The sequence below is a fragment of the Myotis brandtii genome, unplaced genomic scaffold (assembly GCF_000412655.1).
Source record: "Myotis brandtii unplaced genomic scaffold, ASM41265v1 scaffold3532, whole genome shotgun sequence".
Taxonomy (NCBI): Eukaryota; Metazoa; Chordata; class Mammalia; order Chiroptera; family Vespertilionidae; genus Myotis; species Myotis brandtii.
The window spans coordinates 25,234-30,887 of record NW_005363586.1 but is presented as its reverse complement, the minus strand read 5'-3'; the positions used below and the strand labels follow the sequence as shown (position 1 = coordinate 30,887).

Here is a 5,654-nt window from a genome sequence, read left to right as displayed (position 1 = left end):
GCTGCCAGGATCACTGCCTCAGGTGGGCCTTCAGGGAGGGTCCTCCCTGTGGTAAAGGAGGTATTTCATTCCCTCCTCATGACACCTCATCCCTAAGGGAACAAGAGGAGGGTGATGTGTGTGACAGTCACAGCTCAGGTCAGCCTAGTTCTCCAGAGGATGAATTACTGTGAGAGCCATGAGAACAACTTCAGGGAGCAGAACTGAGATAGGATTAAGAATGTAGTCACTGGCCCCTCTGAGCTAAGGAACAAAGTGTTGCTATTTCCCTGAGGTCCTTATGAAGGCCTCCCATTGGTCTACAGATTATCTCCTTTCCTGCTCCTCCCCTAAGAATTCAACTTTCATTTTCACTCTGCACCTTTAAATCCCCTTTGTGAACATCAGGTCTCTGGTTTGGAGAGTGAATCCTGATCCTCAAATAGCTGAAACTCCTGAACAAGTGAATAGGCCTTTCTTCCCTGGAAGAATGGGGGTAAGTTTCACTCTGCTCTCTGAGCTGTGCCTGGGGGGTGCTAGTCTACCCAAAACTGTTTCAGACCTTGGGGCAGGGAAATGCAGCACCTCCCACCTCTGCCACTAGATGTTGGGGTTCAAGGAGCTCCCCTGTGAAGGCTGCCCTGGCCCAATGGCCGGGGCAGAGCCTTGGTGGCTGGCAGAGGCCACTCCAGTTAGAAAAACAAAGGTGAGGCAGGGGTGACAGCCCTGGGAGGGGATGGGGTCCTGGCACTCCCCAGTCAGCTTTGGCCATTGGGGACTGGGGCATGGGGATAGGGCTGGTGCACCCAGGACCTTTGACCTGTTAGACTTGCAGCAGTTCTCAACCTGTGGGTCGCAACCCCTTTGGGGGTCAAACGACCCTTTCTGGGGTCCCCTAGGACCATCGGAAAACACATATATAATTTCATATTGTTTTTGTGATTAATCACTATGCTTTAATTATGTTCAAATTGTAACAATGAAATTGGGGGTCACCACAACATGAGGAATTGTATTAAAAGATTGCAGCATTAGGAAGGTTGAGAACCACTGTGTTAGAGGGAGATGCAGCCCTGCTCTCATAAGGTAGGGGGTGGAGTATCAGTGTTGCCCCAACCCCTGAGTCTCTGACTCAGGTGAGTCCAATAGGCTTCCACTTCTTCCCAGGAAAGGGATCTCCCTCACACATGGTCTAGGGGCACTTCTCAAAAGTTTGCTTTTGTGCGGGTCATGGAGCAAGTCCTAAAAGACCTTTAAGTCCTGTGCACCTGCCCTTTAAAAGAGGAATATCCTGTACCCTACACCCCTAGGGTTCTTCTGGACACAAGCCTTGTTGGTTTTTGAAGGCAGACACTCTGTGGGTTCAGGTTTCTGGTGCAGGTCTGCAGGGAGCCTCATGTAGGACACAAACCCCTAAGTCCTCAAGGATGGTTTCACATTTGTGATATCCTTCCAGCGCAGACACCACTCCTGTTCCCATATCTATCTCCCTGCCTGCTGTGCAGCCCTGGTCACTGCTTAGGTAGTGCTGGGTCAGACTCCATGTGTGAGGACTCAAGCTCCTCTGCACTTTCCTCTTCTGTGTCCTGTGGCAGCAGCTGCTTTGACCTTTGTTCCTTATAGCCCCACCATAAAATAAATTATTCAGCCCCAAGGCAAAATGAATACCCTGCTCCTCCCTCCTCTACAGGCTCCTGGTGGATCTCAGGATTGGTTGGATCATGGATGAGACACAAAATAATTGGAGGCTCCTACCCCAAATTTGGATCATAAGTGCTGGAATGATAAACCAGGGATAGATATTAAATGATATCTACCCTGAAACAATGTCTATCCTGATCCTGAAGCCAGGGGCTAACTGCATGTGGCCTCTGGGCTGTTTTCAGTATCTGGATCACCAGCTGGAATACACTCTGTTCTCCTTCAGCCTCATTCCTTATCAGGTTCCCTTCATGTATGATGACCGTGGCACTAGTGTTAGTGGGTCTAAATTCCTCTCCATGCAGCCTTTACAATTTTTCTCTTCAGAGAACAGAGCAAAGGGAAAATTTATTAACTGATACTCAGATCTTTTTTTTACCACCAAACTTTGGCAACCATCAAGACATGAATATCTACTGAGACCTTTTCTTTCTTTATTGCTTCATAGTCCCATTTACCTGAAGTTCCTGAGAGAGCTCCTGATCCTAGACTGTAGCCACGGGCCATACCGAGTCCAGGTGGGAGAATGAGCATCACTGTGTTACCACTCTGTGATACGCACTGGTAACTTAAGAAACATTCAAACCTGTGAGGAAGTTTTGTGTATTTATTTAAGCCAAACTGCCCACAATTGCTGGGAGCTGAATCTCAATGGATTGAGATAATGCTCCAGAGAATGGCAGTTTTGCATCTTATATTATACACTAGAGGCCTGGTGCATGATTTCATGCACTGGTGGGTCCAGCCGGCCCTCCCCAATGGGGGCCAATCAGGGTTGGGGCCAGGTGGGACAAAGGGCCACAGGTGGTTTGCCGACAGGCCCTGCCCCAGATCAAGTTGTGGGGGCCACTTGGGGGTGGTGCCAGCCAGAGGCGAGGGGCCACGGTCGTTCTGTTCATTCTGCTGTTCGGTCGCTGGATTTTTATCATATAGGATTAGAATCAAAAGAGAATATATAAGTATGTTATATGGAATCCATGGTAATAGATTAGTGAGGCTGAGGCAGAAGAAAGCAAAGAGGGGAGGGTACAGAACTCGGGGGTTTGATAAAAAGTAAAATAATAGAAATATTCTAATTTTACTTAGGTAGGTGTAGGATAGTTAACAGTAACAATTAACTCAATAACAATGAGGGTATCTGTGGTCTCTGTACTGTGGTACATGTGCTTTGAGGGGTCCAGAATAAAAGGAAATTACCTGGACATTCCAACTCTATGTTGTCATAGATGCAAAAGGACAATAGACAGGCTCAGTTAAAGTAAAGATTGACTTTGCCAGGGAAAAATATCAGCCTAGGACATGTCTACCAACCAAAACTGCTTTTTTTGTTAATTTTTTTTTAATTTCAGACCATCCTCTGTGGTTACTTTAGGCCTCTGAATTTGCAAGGCTACCACATAGGCCTTTCCTGAGCTAGTCAGGTTAGCATGTGGTCCTTTTTGTCCACACCTCTTTGAATGACCACCAGCATTATTTCCAATTTGGATGGTCATTACCATCTTGTGACCTGTGAGATATAAGCTGTCAGGGTCACTTTGTTGAGCTGGAGATAAAGGACAGGAGTCAGGGCATGCTGACATTGTCTGCCTTAGCTGAACTATTAGTGGTGTTCTTCACAGTGCTATGGAAGGTACTTTATTTCTGTAATCTCAGCCTTTTAAGAAGCCAGACTTAGTAGATGTATGTGAAACCACTAAAGTTTATGTAAGCCTAGAGCTACAGAGTGCAAATTACCTTGTGAAAGCCCATAGGCATAGCATCCAAGGGCTATAAAGATACACAGGTGGTTATAAAAGTCACAATCCCCTTATGAAAAATGAAATTTAAGCATATTAACTGGCATTTGAGGTCTATATGAAATCCTCCTAAATCCAAATGCACTTTCCACACCAGGCTAATTTTGCTATCAACAATCTGGCCTTGTAAGGAAGCTGATCTTCCACTTTATTATAGCCTCATGAGTTTTCCAGACAAGAATAACAAAAGAACAACTTATTAGAAGAATTATTCAATATTAACTTTCTAGGAAGAAAGAACCCAGGCCTGATGTTAACCTTTTGTTCTCCATAATCTAACATAACTTCCAATTCTTTCTTCTTACCTCAGCCTATGTCTCACTCATCACTTACTTTCCATGTCCTTCATGTTCTTGTCCTAAAAGCTATCATCGTCTCTCCCCTGGGCAACTGTATGTGCACCCTAATCATCTTCCCAATTCCCCACTGGATCCATCGATTACTCCACAGCCCAACACTGGTGATTACTTTTGCTCTTGGCAAAGTGTTCCTAAATGTTACCTAATTCACTAAGTGCCATAGGTCACTGCAGGCTCATGTGATGCCAAAGGCCTAGCAGTTTTCTCACATGAGCCACACTGGCATTTTCCATCTCAGACAACGTGGTGCATCTTCAATGAACGGGTCATTTTCTTTACCTAATATATTCTTTTGCTCTCCCATATGCCTTATTTCCTTCATCTTCCTCAGGTTTCAGTTCAACCCTTAGGTATTTAAGTTTGAATTGCTGGACAATCCTTTATAGGTCCCAATAATTTGATTTCCCAACAACATGCACATCTCTCTAGTAGTGTTTTTCACATCAGCTTGTATATATATGACTTAATTTACTGTTACTTTCCAGGTGGATGTCAGGGTCACAGTGGTTTAAACTCTCCGTTTAGACTCATTTCTGTGTTTGTGGGTATTAGTTTAGTTGTTAGCATGTAATTCATAGTGATGAAAATTAGTTGAATGATCATGCCTAATATTTTGAGATTTCTTTTACAAGACTGATATTTACTTCATCTGTGTTTCTATTTTTTCAGATATGTGACTTGTGTGATCCTATGAACATCTTTATGCTATCTCCCTCCCCATCATCAATATACATACACACCATTAGGCTCCTGTCAATGTCCTTGGCATATTTCCAGGCAAACATGAAATTTTACTATTTATCCAACAAGACTCCCCAGAACCTCCTAAGTTACCTATTTCATCTTTGATGAACCATGTAAGGTAGGAAGGGGGACCCTGAATACATTAGAATCATTGCAACTCTGTGTATTGAAAATAAATGGTCTTTGTAAGTCACTCACTAACTTTATGTACACATCTGATAAAGGGTTTCCTCATGCCATTTACACAAACACATTGTCACATATTATCTATACTAATAAAAGGGTAATATGCTAATTAGAACGGATAGACCAGACATCTTCTGGATGTCCTTCCAGACGTCCTTCCAGACAAAGCCACGGTGGTGGGGGCCAAGGCAGAGGCGGTTAGGGGCGATCAGGCTGCCACGGGAGAGCTGTTGGGGGTGATCAGGCTGGCAGGGGAGAGCACTTAGGGGTGATCAGGCCGGCAGGAGAGGGCAGTTAGGGGAGATCAGGCCCCAGGGAAGAGCACTTAGAGGCAATCAGGCAGGTAGAGGAGCAGTTAGGGGCATCAGGCAGGCAGGCAAAGTGGTTAGGGGCAATCAGGCCTGCAGGCAGAATGGTTAGGGGCAATCAGGCAGGCAGGCAGATGAGAAGATAAGAGCCAGTTGTCCTGGATTGCAAGAGGGATGTCTGACTGCCGGTTTAAGCCCGATACCCAGAGCAGGTCTTTCTGATAAAGGAACACGGAAGGAGATTGTTAACTGAAGGATGAAAGTGAGTCCTACTGATACCAGGGTAGCAATGCCTGATGAACGAACAGGTATAAAAGCCCAGACCCAAAAGTGGTTTGGAGATGTGTTTCTTATCGGAAAGATTAAGCTGAGTGATGCTGGGTCACACAAACATATTTTCTTTGTAAAAAAGGCCTACGGTCATCCTTTGGTTTAGTAAAAGTAAATGACAATAACAACCATTGCACAGATGAAAACGTTAAATAAAAGTATTTAAAATTCTTATGTGCCTGGCTGGAATTTCTCAGTGGTTAGAGTGTTGGCCTGTGCATGGAAGGGTCAAGGACACTTACCAGGGTTGC

The 5,654-nt window shown here is 44.8% G+C and overlaps 1 protein-coding gene across 1 annotated transcript in view; it reads left to right on the top strand.

The window, feature by feature from the left end:
- Window positions 1-5,654, top strand: part of LOC102256215 (tripartite motif-containing protein 5-like) — a 52,276-nt gene that overhangs the window by 30,308 nt on the left and 16,314 nt on the right. Inside the window, exon 2 of the mRNA XM_014544142.1 lies at window positions 2,129-2,198. The gene's annotated coding sequence lies outside the window, so the exon portion shown is untranslated. The remainder of the gene's footprint in view (window positions 1-2,128; window positions 2,199-5,654) is intronic.